A 19,689-nucleotide genomic window follows, 5' to 3' on the forward strand; every position below is an offset into this window, starting at 1 on the left:
AGGGATACAGTAAACCTCAAGTGAAGCATCAGAATTAAAAACTAGTGTCACAGGAATGGTTCAAAACATAGAGAGTAGGAAGAGTCAGTCTTCTTGTACTTACGTCGGAATTGTGCCTTTTCTATATAATTCCGATGCAATTTCTGTGTTTCATCGTCAATAAGAAGGTCAGAGGGATACAGTAAACCTTAAGTAAAGCATCGCAATCTATAACTTGTGTCACAGGGATGGTTCAAATCATAAAAAGTAAGAAGAGTCAGTCTTCTTGTACTTAAGTCGGCATTGTGCCTTTTGTATGTAATTCCGATGCAATTTCTGTGTTACATCGTCAATAAGAAGGTCATAGGGATACAGTAATCCAGAAGTTAAGCATCGGAATCTATGACTAGTGTCACAGGAATGGTTCAAAACATAGACAGTCGGAAGAGTCAGTCTTCTTGTTCTTAAGTCATCATTGTGCATTTTCTATTTAATTCTGATGCAATTTCTGTGTTTCATCGTCAATAAGAAGGTCCAAGGGATACAGTAAACGTGGAGTAAAGCATCGGAATCTATAACTAGTGTCACAGGATTGGTTCAAAACACTGAGAGTAAGAAGAGTCAGACCTCTTTTAATTAAGTCGGCATTGTGCCTTTTGTATTTAATTCCGATGCAATTTCTGTGTTTCATCGTCATTAAGGAGGTCCAAGGGATACAGTAAACCTGGAGTGAAGCATCAGAGTCTACATCTAGTGTCACAGGAGTGGTTCATTTCATAGACAGTAAGAAGAGTCAGTCTCCTTGTACTTAATTCGGCATTGTGCCTTTTCTATTTAATTCCGATGCAATTTCTGTGTTTCATGGTCAATAAGAAGGTCTGAGGGATAAAGTAAACCTGATGTGAAGCATCGGAATCTATAACTGGTGTCACAGGAATGGTTCAAAACATAGTCAGTACGAAGAGACCGTCTTCTTGTAATTTAGTCGGTATTGTGCGTTTTGTATTTAATTCCGATGCAATTTCTGTGTTTCATCGTCAATAAGAAGGTCCAAGGGATACAGTAAACCTGGAGTGAAACATCGGAATCTATAACTACTGTCACAGGGACGATTCAAAACATAGGCAGTAAGATGAGTCAGTATTCTTGTACTTTAGTCGGCATTGTGCTTTTTGTATTTAATTCCGATGCAATTTCTGTATTTCATCGTCACTAAGAAGGTCAGTGGGATACAGTAATCCTGAAGTTAAGCATCGGAATCTATAACTAGTGTCACAGGAATGGTTCAAAACATAGACAGTAGGAAGAGTCAGTCTTCTTGTACTTAAGTCGGTATTGTCCCTTTTATATTTAATTCCGATGCAATTTCTGTGTTTCATCGTCAATAAGATGGTCTGAGGGATAGAGTAAACCTGATGCGAAGCATCGGAATCTATAACTAGTGTCACAGGAATGGTTCAAAACATAGTCAGTACGAAGAGACAGTCTTCTTGTAACTAAGTAGGTATTGTGCGTTTTGTATTTAATTCCGATGCAATTTCTGTGTTTCATCGTCAATAAGAAGGTCCAAGGGATACAGTAAACCTGGAGTGAAACATCGGAATCTATAACTACTGTCACAGGGACGATTCAAAACATAGGCAGTAAGATGAGTCAGTATTCTTGTACTTTAGTCGGCATTGTGCTTTTTGTATTTAATTCCGATGCAATTTCTGTATTTCATCGTCACTAAGAAGGTCAGTGGGATACAGTAATCCTGAAGTTAAGCATCGGAATCTATAACTAGTGTCACAGGAATGGTTCAAAACATAGACAGTAGGAAGAGTCAGTCTTCTTGTACTTAAGTCGGTATTGTCCCTTTTATATTTCATTCCGATGCAATTTCTGTGTTTCATCGTCAATAAGAAGGTCAGAGGGATACAGTAAACCTGAAGTGAAGGATCGGAACCTATGACTAATGTCACAGGAATGGTTCAAAACATAGACAGTAGGAAGAGTGCGTCTTCTTGTACTTAAGTCGGAATTGTGCCTTTTCTATTTAATTCTGATGCAATTTCTGTGTTTCATCGTCAATAAGAAGGTCCAAGGGATACAGTGAACCTGGAGTGAAGCATGGGAATCTATAACTAGTGTCACAGGAATGGTTCAAATCATAGACAGTAAGAAAAGTCAGACATCTTTTGCTTAAGTCGGCATTGTGCCTTTTGTATTTAATTCCGATGCAATTTCTGTGTCTCATCGTCAATAAGAAGGTCCGAGGGATGCAGTAAACCTGAAATGAACCATCGGAATCTATAACTAGTGTCACGGGAATGGTTCAAAGCATAGTCAGTAAGAAGAGTCGGTCTTCTTGTACTTAAGTCGGCATTGTGCCTTTTGTATTTAATACCGATGAAATTTCTGTGTTTCATCGTCAATAAGAAGGTCAGACGGATACAGTAAACCTGTAGTGAAGCATCGGCATCTATAACTAGTGTCACAGGAATGTTTCAAATCATAGAGAGTTGGAAGATTCAGTCTACTTGTACTTAAGTCGGCATTGTGCCTTTTGTATTTCATTCCGATGCATTTTCTGTGTTTCATCGTACATAAGAAGGTCCGAGGGATACAGTAAACCTCAAGTGAAGCATCGGAATTAAAAACTAGTGTCACAGGAATGGTTCAAAACATAGAGAGTAGGAAGAGTCAGTCCTCTTGTACTTACATCGGAATTGTGCCTTTTCTATACAATTCCGATGCAATTTCTGTGTTTCATCGTCAATAAGAGGGTCAGAGGGATACAGTAAACCTGGAGTAAAGCATCGCAATCTATAACTTGTGTCACAGGGATGGTTCAAATCATAAAAAGTAAGAAGAGTCAGTCTTCTTGTACTTAAGTCGGCATTGTGCCTTTTGTATTTAATTCCGATGCAATTTTTGTGTTTCATCGTCAATAAGAAGGTCCAAGGGATTCAGTAAACCTGAAGTGAAGCATCGGAAACTATGACTAGTGTCACAGGAATGGTTCAAAACATAGACAGTAGGAAGACTCAGTCTTCTGGTACTTAAGTCGGCATTGTGCCTATTGTATTTAATTCCGATGCAATTTCTGTGTTTCATCGTCAATAAGACGGTCCAAGGGATACAGTAATCCTGGAATGAAGCATCGGAATCTATAACTAGTGTCACAGGGATGGTTCAAAACATAGTCAGTAAGAAGAGTCAGTCTTCTTGTAATTAAGTCGGTATTGTGCGTTTTGTATTTAATTCCGATGCAATTTCTTTGTTTCATCTTAAATAAGAAGGTCCAAGGGATACAGTAAACCTGGAGTGAAACATCGGAATCTATAACTAGTGTCACAGGGACGGTTCAAAACATAGACAGTAAGATGAGTCAGTATTCTTGTACTTTAGTCGGCATTGTGCTTTTTGTATTTAATTCCGATGCTATTTCTGTGTTTCATCGTCACTAAGAAGGTCAGTGGGATACAGTAATCCTGAAGTTGAGCATCGGAATCTATAACTAGTGTCACAGGAATGGTTCAAAACATAGACAGTAGGAAGAGTCAGTCTTCTTGCACTTAAGTCGGTATTGTCCTTTTTTAAATTTAATTCCGATGCAATTTCTGTGTTTCATCGTCAATAAGAAGGTCAGAGGGATACAGTAAACCTGAAGTGAAGCATCGAAATCTATAACTAGTGTCAAAGGAATGGTTCAAAACATAGAGAGTTGGAAGATTCAGTCATCTTGTACTTAAGTCGGCATTGTGCCTTTTCTATTTTTATTCCGATGCAATTTCTGTGTTTCATCGTCAATAAGACGGTCAGAGGGATACAGTAAACCTGGAGTGAACCATCGGAATCTATAACTAGTGTCACAGGAATGGTTCAAAACATAGACAGTAGGAAAAGTCAGTCTACATGTACTTAAGTCGGCATTGTGCCTTTTGTATTTAATTCCGATGCAATTTCTGTGTTTCATCGTCAATAAGAAGGTCAGAGGGATAAAGTAAACCTGATGTGAAAGATCGAAATTTATAACTAGTGTCACAGGAATGGTTCAAAACATAGTCAGTAAGAAGAGTCAGTCTTCTTGTTCCTAAGACGGCATTGTGCCTTTTGTATTTAATTCCGATGCAACATCTGTGTTTCATCGTCAATAAGAAGGTCCAAGGGATACAGTAAACCTGCATGGAATTATCGGAATCTATAAGTAGTGTCACAGGAGTGGTTCACAACATAGACAGTAAGAAGAGTCAGTCGTCTTGTACTTAAGTCGGCATTGTGCCTTTTGTATTTAATTTTTATGCAATTTCTGTGTTTCATCGTCAATGAGAAGGTCAGAGGGATACAGTAAACCTGAGGTGAAGCATCGGAATCTATAACTAGAGTCACAGGAATCGTTCGAAGCATAGACAGTAAGAAGAGTCAGTCTTCTTGTACATAAGTCGGCATTGTGTATTTTGTATTTAATTCCGATGCAATTTCTGTGTTTCATCGTAAATAAGAAGGTCCAAGGGATACAGTAAACCTGGAGTGAAGCACCGGAATCTATAACTAGTGTCACAGGAATGGTTCAAAACATAGAATGTCAGAAGAGTCAGTCTTCTTGTACTTTAGTCGGCATTGTGCCGTTTGTATTTAATTCCGATGCAAGTTCTGTGTTTCATCGTCAATAAGAAGGTCCAAGGGATACAATAAACCTGGAGTGAAGCATCGGAATCAATAACTAGTGTCACAGGAATGGTTCAAAACATAGACAGTAAGAAGAGTCGGTCTTCTTGTACTTATGTCTGCATTGTGCCTTTTGTATTTAATTCCGATGCAATTTCTGTGTCTCATCGTCAATAGGAAGGTTCAAGGCATACAGTAAACCTGGAGTGAAGCATCGGTATCTATAACTTGTGTCACAGGGATAATTCAAATCATAGTCAGTAAGAAGAGTCAGTCTTCTTGTACTTAAGTCGGTATTTTGCCTTTTGTATTTAATTCCGATGCAATTTCTGTGTTTCATCGTCAATAAGGAGGTTCGAGGGATACAGTAAACCTGGAGTAAAGCATCGCAATCTATAACTTGTGTCACAGGGATGGTTCAAAACATAGACAGTAAGAAGAGTCAGTCTTCTTGTACTTAAGTCGGCATTGTGCCTTTTGTATGTAATTCCGATGCAATTTCTGTGTTCCACCGTCAATACGAAGGTCAGAGGGATACAGTAAACCTGTAGTGAAGCATCGGAATTAAAAACTAGTGTCACAGGAATAGTTCAAAGCATAGAGAGTAAGAAGAGTCAGTCTTCTTGTACTTACGTCGGAATTGTGCCTTTTCTATATAATTCCGATGCAATTTCTGTGTTTCATCGTCAATAAGAAGGTCAGAGGGATACAGTAAACCTGGAGTAAAGCATCGCAATCTATAACTTGTGTCACAGGGATGGTTCAAAACATAGACAATAAGAAGAGTCATTCTTCTTGTACTTAAGTCGGCATTGTGCCTTTTGTATTTAATTCCGATGCAATTTCTGTTTTTCATCGTCAATAAGATGGTCATAGGGATACAGTAATCCTGAAGTTAAGCACCGGAATCTATGACTAGTGTCACAGGAATGGTTCAAAACATAGACTGTCAGAAGAGTCAGTCTTCTTGTACTTTAGTCAGCATTGTGCCGTTTGTATTTAATTCCGATGCAATTTCTGTGTTTCATCGTCAATAAGAAGGTCCAAGGGATACAGTATACCTGGAATGAAGCATCGGAATCTATAACTAGTGTCACAGGAATGGTTCAAAACATGGACAGTAAGAAGAGTCGGTCTTCTTGTACTTATGTCTGCATTGTGCCTTTTGTATTTAATTCCGATGCAATTTCTGTGTTTCATCGTAAATAAGAAGGTCCAAGGGATACAGTAAACCTGGAGTGAAGCACCGGAATATATTACTAATGTCACAGGAATGGTTCAAAACATAGACTGTCAGAAGAGTCAGTCTTCTTGTACTTTAGTCAGCATTGTGCCGTTTGTATTTAATTCCGATGCAATTTCTGTGTTTCATCGTCAATAAGAAGGTCCAAGGGATACAGTATACCTGCAATGAAGCATCGGAATCTATAACTAGTGTCACAGGAATGGTTCAAAACATAGACAGTAAGAAGAGTCGGTCTTCTTGTACTTATGTCTGCATTGTGCCTTTTGTATGTAATTCCGAAGCAGGTTCTGTGTTACATCGTCAATACGAAGGTCCAAGGGATACAGTAGACCTGAATTGAAGCATCGGAATCTATAAGTAATGTCACAGGAATGGTTCAAAACGCAGACAGTAAGAAGAGTCAGTCTTCTTGTACTTGAGTCGGCATTGTGCCTTTTGTATTTAATTTTGATGCAATTTCTGTGTTTCATCGTCAATAAGAAGGTCAGAGGGATACAGTAAACCTGAGGTGAAGCATCGGAATCTATAACTAGAGTCACAGGAATGGTTCAAACATAGACAGTAAGAAGAGTCAGTCTTCTTGTACTTAAGTCGGTATTTTGCCTTTTGTATTTAATTCCGATGCAATTTCTGTGTTTCATCGTCAATAAGGAGGTTCGAGGGATACAGTAAACCTAGAGTAAAGCATCGCAATCTATAACTTGTGTCACAGGGATGGTTCAAAACATAGACAGTAAGAAGAGTCAGTCTTCTTGTACTTAAGTCGGCATTGTGCCTTTTGTATTTAATTCCGATGCAATTTCTCTGTTCCACCGTCAATACGAAGGTCAGAGGGATACAGTAAACCTGTAGTGAAGCATCGGAATTAAAAACTAGTGTCACAGGAATGGTTCAAAGCATAGAGAGTAAGAAGAGTCAGTCTTCTTGTACTTACGTCGGAATTGTGCCTTTTCTATATAATTCCGATGCAATTTCTGTGTTTCATCGTCAATAAGAAGGTCAGAGGGATACAGTAAACCTGGAGTAAAGCATCGCAATCTATAACTTGTGTCACAGGGATGGTTCAAAACATAGACAATAAGAAGAGTCAGTCTTCTTGTACTTAAGTCGGCATTGTGCCTTTTGTATTTAATTCCGATGCAATTTCTGTTTTTCATCGTCAATAAGAAGGCCATAGGGATACAGTAATCCTGAAGTTAAGCACCGGAATCTATGACTAGTGTCACAGGAATGGTTCAAAACATAGACTGTCAGAAGAGTCAGTCTTCTTGTACTTTAGTCAGCATTGTGCCGTTTGTATTTAATTCCGATGCAATTTCTGTGTTTCATCGTCAATAAGAAGGTCCAAGGGATACACTATACCTGGAATGAAGCATCGGAATCTATAACTAGTGTCACAGGAATGGTTCAAAACATAGACAGTAAGAAGAGTCGGTCTTCTTGTACTTATGTCTGCATTGTGCCTTTTGTATTTAATTCCGACGCAATTTCTGTGTTTCATCGTAAATAAGAAGGTCCAAGGGATACAGTAAACCTGGAGTGAAGCACCGTAATCTATTACTAGTGTCACAGGAATGGTTCAAAACATAGACTGTCAGAAGAGTCAGTCTTCTTGTACTTTAGTCAGCATTGTGCCGTTTGTATTTAATTCCGATGCAATTTCTGTGTTTCATCGTCAATAAGAAGGTCCAAGGGATACAGTATACCTGGAAAGAAGCATCGGAATCTATAACTAGTGTCACAGGAATGGTTCAAAACATAGACAGTAAGAAGAGTCGGTCTTCTTGTACTTATGTCTGCATTGTGCCTTTTGTATGTAATTCCGAAGCAGGTTCTGTGTTACATCGTCAATAAGAAGGTCCAAGGGATACAGTCGACCTGAATTGAAGCATCGGAATCTATAAGTAATGTCACAGGAATGGTTCAAAACGCAGACAGTAAGAAGAGTCAGTCTTCTTGTACTTGAGTCGGCATTGTGCCTTTTGTATTTAATTTTGATGCAATTTCTGTGTTTCATCGTCAATACGAAGGTCAGAGGGATACAGTAAACCTGAGGTGAAGCATCGGAATCTATAACTAGAGTCACAGGAATGGTTCAAACATAGACAGTAAGAAGAGTCAGTCTTCTAGTACTTAAGTCGGCATTGTGTCTTTTGTATCTAATTCCGATGCAATTTCTGTGTTTCATCGTAAATAAGAAGGTCCAAGGGATACAGTAAACCTGGAGTGAAGCACCGGAATCTATTACTAGTGTCACAGGAATGGTTCAAAACATAGACTGTCAGAAGAGTCAGTCTTCTTGTACTTAAGTCGGCATTGTGAATTTTGTATTTAATTCCGATGCAATTTCTGTGTTTCATCGTCAATACGAAGGTCAGAGGGATACAGTAAACCTGTAGTGAAGCATCGGAATTAAAAACTAGTGTCACAGGAATGGTTCAAAGCATAGAGAGTAAGAAGAGTCAGTCTTCTTGTACTTAAGTCGGCATTGTGCCTTTTGTATTTAATCCCGATGCCATTTCTGTGTATCATCGTCAATAAGAAGGTCATAGGGATACAGTAATCCTGAAGTTAAGCATCGGAATCTATGACTAGTGTCACAGGAATTGTTCAAAACATAGATAGTAAGAAGAGTCAGTATCCTTGTACTTAAGTCGGCATTGTGCCTTTTGCATTTAATTCCGATGCAATTTCTGTGTTTCATCGTCAATAAGAGGGTCATAGGGATACAGTAAACCTGAAGTGAAGCATCGGAAACTATGACTAGTGTCACAGGAATGGTTCAAAACATAGACAGTAGGAAGAGTCAGTGTTCTTGTACTTAAGTCGGCATTGTGCCTATTGTATTTAATTCCGATGCAATTTCTGTGTTTCATCGTCAATTAGAAGGCCCAAGGGATACAGTAAACCTGGAATGAAGCATCGGAATCTATAACTAGTGTCACAGGGATGGTTCAAAACATAGACAGTAAGAAGAGTCAGTCTTCTTGTACTTAAGTCGGCATTGTGCCTTTTGTATTTAATTCCGATGCAATTTCTGTGTTTCATCGTCAATGAGAAGGTCTTAGGGATACAGTAATCCTGAAGTTAAGCATCGGAATCTATGACTAGTGTCACAGGAATGGTTCAAACATAGACAATAAGAAGAGTCAGTCTCCTTGTACTTAATTCGGCATTGTGCCTTTTGTATTTCATTCCGATGCATTTTCTGTGTTTCATCGTACATAAGAAGGTCCGAGGGATCCAGTAAACCTCAAGTGAAGCATCGGAATAAAAAACTAGTGTCACAGGAATGGTTCAAAACATAGAGAGTAGGAAGAGTCAGTCTTCTTGTACTTAAGTCGGCATTATGCCTATTGTATTTAATTCCGATGCAATTTCTGTGTTCCATCGTCAATAAGAAGGTCCAAGGGATACAGTAAACCTGGAACGAAGCATCGGAATCTATAACTAGTGTCACAGGGATGGTTCAAAAATAGACAGCAAGAAGAGTCAGTCTTCTTGTACTTAAGTCAGCATTGTGCCTTTTGTATTTAATTCCGATGCAATTTCTGTGTTTCATCATCAATACGAAGGTCATAGGGATACAGTAATCCTGAAGTTAAGCATCGGAGTCTATGACTAGTGTCACAGGAATGGTTCAAAACATAGACAGTAAGAAGAGTCAGTCTCCTTGTACCTAAGTCGCCATTGTGCCTTTTATATTTCATTCCGATGCATTTTCTGTGTTTCAACGTACATAAGAAGGTCCGAGGGATCCAGTAAACCTCAAGTGAAGCATCGGAATAAAAAACTAGTGTCACAGGAATGGTTCAAAACATAGAGAGTAGGAAGAGTCAGTCTTCTTGTACTTACGTGGCATTGTGACTTTTCTATATAATTCCGATGCAATTTCTGTGTTTCATCGTCAATAAGACGGTCAGACGGATACAGTAAACCTGGAGTAAAGCATCGGAATCTATAACTTGTGTCACAGGGATGGTTCAAACATAGACAGTAGGAAGAGTCAGTCTTCTTGTACTTAAGTCGGCATTGTGCATTTTGTATTTAATTCCGATGCGATTTCTGTGATTATCCGCAATAAGAAGGTCATAGGGATACAGTAATCCTGAAGTTAAGCATCGGAATCTATGACTAGTGTCACAGGGATGTTTCAAAACATAGTCAGTAAGAAGAGTCAGTCTTCTTGTACTTAAGTCGGCATTGTGCCTTTTGTATTTAATTCCGATGCAATTTCTGTGTTTCATCGTCAATAAGAAGGTCTTAGGGATACAGTAATCCTGAAGTTAAGCATCGGAATCTATGACTAGTGTCACAGGAATGGTTCAAACATAGACAGTAAGAAGAGTCAGTCTCCTTGTACTTAATTCGGCATTGTGCCTTTTGTATTTCATTCCGATGCATTTTCTGTGTTTCATCGTACATAAGAAGGTCCGAGGGATCCAGTAAACCTCAAGTGAAGCATCGGAATAAAAAACTAGTGTCACAGGAATGGTTCAAAACATAGAGAGTAGGAAGAGTCAGTCTTCTTGTACTTTCGTCGGAATTGTGCCTTTTCTATATAATTCTGATGCAATTTCTGTGTTTCATCGTCAATAAGAAGGTCAGAGGGATACAGTAAACCTGGAGTAAAGCATCGGAATCTATAACTTGTGTCACAGGGATGGTTCAAACATAGACAGTAGGAAGAGTCAGTCTTCTTGTACTTAAGTCGGCATTGTGCCTTTTGTATTTAATTCCGATGCAATTTATGTGTTTTATCGTAAATAAGAAGGTCATTGGGATACAGTAGACCTATATTGAAGCATCGGAATCTATAAGTAATGTCACAGGAATGGTTCAAAGCATAGAGAGTAAGAAGAGTCAGTCTTCTTGTACATAAGTCGGCATTGTGCCTTTTGTATTTAATTTTGATGCAATTTCTGTGTTTCATCGTCAATAAGAAGGTCAGAGGGATACATTAAACCTGAGGTGAAGCATCGGAATCTATAACTAGAGTCACAGGAATGGTTGAAACATAGACAGTAAGAAGAGTCAGTCTTCTTGTACTTAAGTCGGCATTGTGATTTTTGTGTTTAATTCCGATGCAATTTCTGTGTTTCATCGTAAATAAGAAGGTCCAAGGGATACAGTAAACATGGAGTGAAGCTCCGGAATCTATAAATAGTGTCACAGGAATGGTTCAAAGCATAGACTGTCAGAAGAGTCAGTCTTCTTGTACTTTAGTCGGCTTTGTGCCGTTTGTATTTAATTTCGATGCAATTTCTGTGTTTCATCGCCAATAAGAAGGTCCAAGGGATACAGTAAACCTGGAGTGAAGCATCGGAATCTATAACTAGTGTCACAGGAATGGTTCAAAACATAGACAGTAAGAAGAGTCGGTCTTCTTGTACTTATGTCGGCATTGTGCCTTTTGTATTTAATTCCGATGCAATTTCTGTGTTTCATCGTCAATAAGAAGGTCATAGGGATACAGTAATCCTGAAGTTAAGCATCGGAATCTATGACTAGTGTCACAGGAATGGTTCAAAACATAGTCAGTAAGAAGAGTCAGTCTTCTTGTACTTAAGTCGGTATTGTGCCCTTTGTATTTAATTCCGATGCAATTTCTGTGTTTCATCGTCAATAAGAAGGTCCAAGGGATTCAGTAAACCTGAAGTGAAGCATCGGAAACTATGACTAGTGTCACAGGAATGGTTCAAAACATAGACAGTAGGAAGAGTCAGTCTTCTTGTACTTAAGTCGGCATTGTGCCTATTGTATTTAATTCCGATGCAATTTCTGTGTTCCATCGTCAATAAGAAGGACCAAGGGATACAGTAAACCTGGAACGAAGCATCGGAATCTATAACTAGTGTCACAGGGATGGTTCAAAACATAGACAGCAAGAAGAGTCAGTCTTCTTGTAGTTAAGTCGGCATTGTGCCTTTTGTATTTAATTCCGATGCAATTTCTGTGTTTCATCATCAATACGAAGGTCATAGGGATACAGTAATCCTGAAGTTAAGCATCGGAGACTATGACTAGTGTCACAGGAATGGTTCAAAACATAGACAGTAAGAAGAGTCAGTCTCCTTGTACTTAAGTCGCCATTGTGCCTTTTATATTTCATTCCGATGCATTTTCTGTGTTTCATCGTACATAAGAAGGTCCGAGGGATCCAGTAAACCTCAAGTGAAGCATCGGAATAAAAAACTAGTGTCACAGGAATGGTTCAAAACATAGAGAGTAGGAAGAGTCAGTCTTCTTGTACTTACGTCGGAATTGTGACTTTTCTATATAATTCCGATGCAATTTCTGTGTTTCATCGTCAATAAGACGGTCAGACGGATACAGTAAACCTGGAGTAAAGCATCGGAATATATAACTTGTGTCACAGGGATGGTTCAAACATAGACAGTAGGAAGAGTCAGTCTTCTTGTACTTAAGTCGGCATTGTGCATTTTGTATTTAATTCCGATGCAATTTCTGTGTTTCATCGTCAATAAGAAGGTCATAGGGATACAGTAATCCCGAAGTTAAGCATCGGAATCTATGACTAGTGTCACAGGAATGTTTCAAAACATAGTCAGTAAGAAGAGTCAGTCTTCTTGTACTTAAGTCGGTATTGTGCCTTTTGTATTTAATTCCGATGCAATTTCTTTGTTTCATCGTCAATAAGGAGATCCAAGGGATACAGTAAACCTGAAGTGAAGCATCGGAATCTATGTCTAGTGTCACAGGAATGGTTCACAACATAGTCAGTAAGAGGAGTCAGTCTCCTTGTACTTAAGTCATCATTGTGCCTTTTGTATTTAATTCCGATGCAATTAGTGTGTTTCATCGTCAATAAGAAGGTCCAAGGCCTACAGTAAACCTCAAGTGAAGCATCAGAATCTATAACTAGTGTCACAGGAATGGTTCAAAACATAGACAGTCGGAAGAGTCAGTCTTCCTGTACTTAAGTCGGTATTGTGCCTTTTGTATTTAATTCCGATGCAATTTCTGTGTTTCATCGTCAATACGAAGGTCAGAGGGATACAGTAAACCTTTAGTGAATCAACGGAATCTATAACTAGTGTCACAGGAATGGTTCAAAACATAGTCAGTAAGAAGAGTCAGTCTTCTTGTATTTAAGTCGGCATTGTGCCTTTTGTATTTAATTCCGATGCAATTAGTGTGTTTCATCGTCAATAAGAAGGTCCAAGGCATACAGTAAACCTGAAGTGAAGCATCAGAATCTATAACTAGTGTCACAGGAATGGTTCAAAACATAGACAGTCGGAAGAGTCAGTCTTCTTGTACTTAAGTCGGTATTGTGCCTTTTGTATTTAATTCCGATGCAATTTCTGTGTTTCATTGTCAATACGAAGGTCGGAGGGATACAGTAAACCTTTAGTGAAGCAACGGAATCTATAACTAGTGTCACAGGAATGTTTCAAATCATAGAGAGTTGAAAGATTCAGTCTTCTTGTACTTAAGTCGGCATTGTGCCTTTTGTATTTCATTCCGATGCATTTTCTGTGTTTCATCGTACATAAGAAGGTCCGAGGGATACAGTAAACCTCAAGTGAAGCATCGGAATAAAAAACTAGTGTCACAGGGATGGTTCAAAACATGGACAGTAAGAAGAGTCAGTCTTCTTGTACTTAAGTCATCATTGTGCCTTTTCTATTTAATTCTGATGCAATTTCTGTGTTTCATCGTCAATAAGAAGGTAAAAGGGGTACAGTAAACCTCGAGTGAAGCATCGGAATCTATAACTAGTGTCACAGGAATTGGTCAAATCGTAGGCAGTAAGAAGAGTCAGACATCTTTTACTGAAGTCGGCATTGTGCCTTTTGTATTTAATTCCGATGCAATTTCTGTGTCTCATCGTCAATAAGAAGGTCCAAGAGATGCAGTAAACTTGAAATGAACCATCGGAATCTATAACTAGTGTCACAGGAATGGTTCAAATCATAGTCAGTAAGAAGAGTCAGTCTTCTTGTACTTAAGTCGGCATTTTGCCTTTTGTATTTAATTCCGATGCAATTTCTGTGTTTCATCGTTAATAGGAACGTCCGAGGGATACAGTAAATTTGAAATAAACCATCGGAATCTATAACTAGTGTCACAGGAATGGTTCATAACATAGACAGTAGGAAAAGACAGTCTACATTTACTTAAGTCGGCATTGTGCCTTTTGTATTTAATTCCGATGCAATTTCTGTGTTTCATCGTCAATAAGACGGTCAGACGGATACAGTAAACCTGGAGTAAAGCATCGGAATATATAACTTGTGTCACAGGGATGGTTCAAACATAGACAGTAGGAAGAGTCAGTCTTCTTGTACTTAAGTCGGCATTGTGCATTTTGTATTTAATTCCGATGCAATTTCTGTGTTTCATCGTCAATAAGAAGGTCATAGGGATACAGTAATCCCGAAGTTAAGCATCGGAATCTATGACTAGTGTCACAGGAATGTTTCAAAACATAGTCAGTAAGAAGAGTCAGTCTTCTTGTACTTAAGTCGGTATTGTGCCTTTTGTATTTAATTCCGATGCAATTTCTTTGTTTCATCGTCAATAAGGAGATCCAAGGGATACAGTAAACCTGAAGTGAAGCATCGGAATCTATGTCTAGTGTCACAGGAATGGTTCACAACATAGTCAGTAAGAGGAGTCAGTCTCCTTGTACTTAAGTCATCATTGTGCCTTTTGTATTTAATTCCGATGCAATTAGTGTGTTTCATCGTCAATAAGAAGGTCCAAGGCCTACAGTAAACCTCAAGTGAAGCATCAGAATCTATAACTAGTGTCACAGGAATGGTTCAAAACATAGACAGTCGGAAGAGTCAGTCTTCCTGTACTTAAGTCGGTATTGTGCCTTTTGTATTTAATTCCGATGCAATTTCTGTGTTTCATCGTCAATACGAAGGTCAGAGGGATACAGTAAACCTTTAGTGAATCAACGGAATCTATAACTAGTGTCACAGGAATGGTTCAAAACATAGTCAGTAAGAAGAGTCAGTCTTCTTGTATTTAAGTCGGCATTGTGCCTTTTGTATTTAATTCCGATGCAATTAGTGTGTTTCATCGTCAATAAGAAGGTCCAAGGCATACAGTAAACCTGAAGTGAAGCATCAGAATCTATAACTAGTGTCACAGGAATGGTTCAAAACATAGACAGTCGGAAGAGTCAGTCTTCTTGTACTTAAGTCGGTATTGTGCCTTTTGTATTTAATTCCGATGCAATTTCTGTGTTTCATTGTCAATACGAAGGTCGGAGGGATACAGTAAACCTTTAGTGAAGCAACGGAATCTATAACTAGTGTCACAGGAATGTTTCAAATCATAGAGAGTTGAAAGATTCAGTCTTCTTGTACTTAAGTCGGCATTGTGCCTTTTGTATTTCATTCCGATGCATTTTCTGTGTTTCATCGTACATAAGAAGGTCCGAGGGATACAGTAAACCTCAAGTGAAGCATCGGAATAAAAAACTAGTGTCACAGGGATGGTTCAAAACATGGACAGTAAGAAGAGTCAGTCTTCTTGTACTTAAGTCATCATTGTGCCTTTTCTATTTAATTCTGATGCAATTTCTGTGTTTCATCGTCAATAAGAAGGTAAAAGGGGTACAGTAAACCTCGAGTGAAGCATCGGAATCTATAACTAGTGTCACAGGAATTGGTCAAATCGTAGGCAGTAAGAAGAGTCAGACATCTTTTACTGAAGTCGGCATTGTGCCTTTTGTATTTAATTCCGATGCAATTTCTGTGTCTCATCGTCAATAAGAAGGTCCAAGAGATGCAGTAAACTTGAAATGAACCATCGGAATCTATAACTAGTGTCACAGGAATGGTTCAAATCATAGTCAGTAAGAAGAGTCAGTCTTCTTGTACTTAAGTCGGCATTTTGCCTTTTGTATTTAATTCCGATGCAATTTCTGTGTTTCATCGTTAATAGGAACGTCCGAGGGATACAGTAAATTTGAAATAAACCATCGGAATCTATAACTAGTGTCACAGGAATGGTTCATAACATAGACAGTAGGAAAAGACAGTCTACATTTACTTAAGTCGGCATTGTGCCTTTTGTATTTAATTCCGATGCAATTTCTGTGTTTCATCGTCAATAAGAAGGTCAGAGGGATACAGTAAACCTGAAGTGAAGCATCGGAATCTATAACTAGTGTCACAGGAATGGTTCAAAACAGAGTCAGGAAGAAGAGTCAGTCTTCTTGCACTTAAGTCGGCATTGTGCCTTTTGTATTTAATTCCGATGCAATTAGTGTGTTTCACCGTCAATAAGAAGGTCCAAGGGATACAGTTAACCTGAAGTGAAGCATCGGAATCTATAACTAGTGTCACAGTAATGGTTCAAATCATAGACAGTAGGAAGAGTCAGTCTTCTTGTACTTAAGTCGGTATTGTGCCATTTGTATTTAATTCCGATGCAATTTCTGTGTTTCATCGTCAATAAGAAGGTCAGAGGGATACGGTAAACCTGTATTGAAGCATCGGAATCTATAACGAGTGTCACAGGAATGTTTCAAATCATAGAGAGTTGTAAGATTCAGTCTTCTTGTACTCAAGTCGGCATTGTGCCTTTTGTATTTCATTCCGATGCATTTTCTGTGTTTCATCGTACATAAGAAGGTCCAAGGGATACAGTAAACCTCAAGTGAAGCATCGGAATAAAAAACTAGTGTCACAGGAATGGTTCAAAGCATAGAGAGTAGGAAGAGTCAGTCTTCTTGTACTTAAGTCGCGATTGTGCTTTATCTGTTTAATACCAATGCGATTTCTGTGACTCATCTTCAATAGGAAGGTCCAAGGGATACAGTAAACCTGAAGTGAAGCATCGGAATGTATGACTAGTGTCACAGGAATGGTTCAAAACATAGTCATTAAGAAACGTCGGTCTTCTTGTACTCAAGTCGGCATTGTGCCTTTTCTATTTAATTCCGATGCAATTCCTGTGTTACATCGTCAATAAGAAGGTCCACGGGATACAGTAAACCTGGAGTGAAGCATCGGAAACTATAACTAGTGTCAGAGGAAAGGTTCAAAACATAGACAGTAAGAAGAGTCAGTCTTCTTGTACTTATGTCGGCATTGTGCCTTTTGTATTTAATTCCGATGCAATTTCTGTGTTTTATCGTCAATAAGAAGGTCAGAGGGGTACAGTAATCCTGAAGGTAAGCATCGGAATCTATAACTAGTGTCACAGGAATGGTTTAAAACATAGTCAGTAATAAGAGTCAGTCTTCTTGTAGTTAAGTCGATATTGTGCCTTTTCTATTTAATACCGATGCGATTTCTGTGTTTCATCGTCAATAAGAAGGTCAGAGGGATACAGTAAACCTGAAGTGAAGCATCGGAATCTATAACTAGTGTCACAGGAATGGGTCAAAACATAGTCAGTAAGAAGAGTCAGTCTTCTTGTACTTAAGTCGGCATTGTGCATTTTGTATTTAATTCCGATGCAATTTCAGTGTTTCATAGTCAATAAGAAGGTCCAAGGGATACAGTAAACCTGAATTTAACCATCCGAGTCTGTAACTAGTGTCACAGGAATGGTTCAAACATAGACAGTAGGAAAAGTCAGTCTACACAAACTTAAGTCGGCATTGTGCCTTTTGTATTTAATTCCGATGCAACGTCTAGTTTCATCGTGAATAAGAAGGTCAGAGGGATACAGTAAACCTGAAGTGAAGCATCGGAATCTATAACTAGTGTCACAGGAATGGTTCAAAGCATAGACAGTAGGAAGAGTCAGTCTTCTTGTACTTAAGTCGGTATTGTGCCCTTTTCTATTTAATTCCGATGAAATTTCTGTGTTTCATCGTCAATAAGAAGGTCAGATGGATACAGTAAAACTGAAGTTAAGCATCGGAATCTATAACTAGTGTCACAGGAATGGTTCAAACATAGTCAGTAATAAGAGTCAGTCTTCTTGTAGTTAAGTCGGTATTGTGCCTTTTCGATTTAATTCCGATGCAATTTCTGTGTTTCATCGTCAATAAGAAGGTCAGAGGGATACAGTAAACCTGAAGTGAAGCATCAGAATCTATAACTAGTGTCACAGGAATGGTTCAAAACATAGTCAGTAAGAAGAGTCAGTCTTCTTGTACTCAATTGGGCATTGTGCCTTTTGTATTTATTTCCGATGCAATTTCTGTGTTTCATAGTCAATAAGAAGTTCCAAGGGATACAGTAAGCCTGGAGTGAAGCATCTGAATCCATAACTAGTGTCACAGGAAAGGTTCAAAACATAGACAGTAAGATGAGTCAGTCTTCTTGTACTTAAGTCGGCATTGTGCTTTCTTTATTTAATTCCGATGCTATTTCTGTGTTTCATCGTCAATAAGAAGGTCCAAGGGATACAGTAAACCCAGAGTGACGCAACGGAATCTATAACTAGTGTCACAGGAATGGTTCAAAACATAGTCAGTAAGAAGTGTCAGTCTTCTTGTACTTAAATCGGCATTGTGCCTTTTGTATTTTATTCCGATGCAATTTCTGTGTTTCATCGTCACTAAGAAGGTCAGTGGGATACAGTTATCCTGAAGTTAGGCATCGGAATCTATAACTAGTGTCACAGGAATGGTTCAAAATATAGTCAGTAAGAAGAGTCAGTCTTCTTGTAGTTAAGTCGGTATTGTGCCTTTTCTATTTAATTCCGATGCAATTTCTGTGTTTCATCGTCAATAAGAAGGTCAGAGGGATACAGTAAACCTGAAGTGAAGCATCGGAATCTATAACTAGTGTCACAGGAATGGTTCAAAACATAGTCAGTAAGAAGAGTCAGTCTTCTTGTACTCAATTCGGCATTTGCCTTTTGTATTTAATTCCGATGCAATTTCTGTGTTTCATAGTCAATAAGAAGGTCCAAGGGATACAGTAAACCTGAAGTGAAGCATCGGAATCAATAACTAGTGTTACTGCAATGGTTCACAACATAGACAGTAGGAGAAGTCAGTCTACACGTACTTATGTCGGCATTGTGCCTTTTCTATTTAATTTCGATGACATTTCTGTGTTTCATCGTCAATAAGAAGGTCAGATGGATACAGTAAAACTGAAGTGAAGCTTCGGAATCTACAACTAGTGTCACAGGAATGGTTCAAAACATAGCGAGACGGAAGAGTCAGTCTTTTTGTACTTAAGTCGGCATTGTGCTTTTTGTATTTCATTCCGATGCAATTACTGTGTTTCATCGTCCATAAGAAGGTCCGAGGGATACAGTAAACCTCAAGTGATGCATCGGAATAAAAAACCAGTGTCACAGGAATGTTTCAAATCATGGAGATTAGGAAGAGTCAGTCTTCTTATACTTAAGTCGGCATTGTGCCTTTTGTACTTCATTCCGATGCGATTTCTGTGTTTCATCGTCCATAAGAAGATCCAAGGTATACAGTAAACCTGGAGTGAAGCATCGGAATCCATAAGTAGTGTCACAGGAATGGTTCAAAAATAGACAGTAAGATGAGTCAGTCTTCTTGTACGTAAGTCGGCATTGTGCTTTCTTTATTTAATTCCGAAGCTATTTCTGTGTTTCATCGTCAATAAGAAGGTCCAAGGGATACAGTAAACCTAGAGTGACGCATCGGAATCTATAACTAGTGTCACAGGAATGGTTCAAAACATAGTCAGTAAGCAGTGTCCGTCTTCTTGTATTTAAGTCGGCATTGTGCCTTTTGTATTTAATTCCGATGCAATTTCTGTGTTTCATCGCCAATAAGAAGGTCAGAGGGATACAGTAAACCAGAAGTGAAGCATCGGAATCTGTAACTAGTGTCACAGGAATGGTTCAAAACATAGACAGTAAGTTGAGTCACTCTTCTT

Source organism: Schistocerca americana, chromosome 8 (assembly GCF_021461395.2).
Source record: "Schistocerca americana isolate TAMUIC-IGC-003095 chromosome 8, iqSchAmer2.1, whole genome shotgun sequence".
NCBI classification, from domain to species: domain Eukaryota; kingdom Metazoa; phylum Arthropoda; class Insecta; order Orthoptera; family Acrididae; genus Schistocerca; species Schistocerca americana.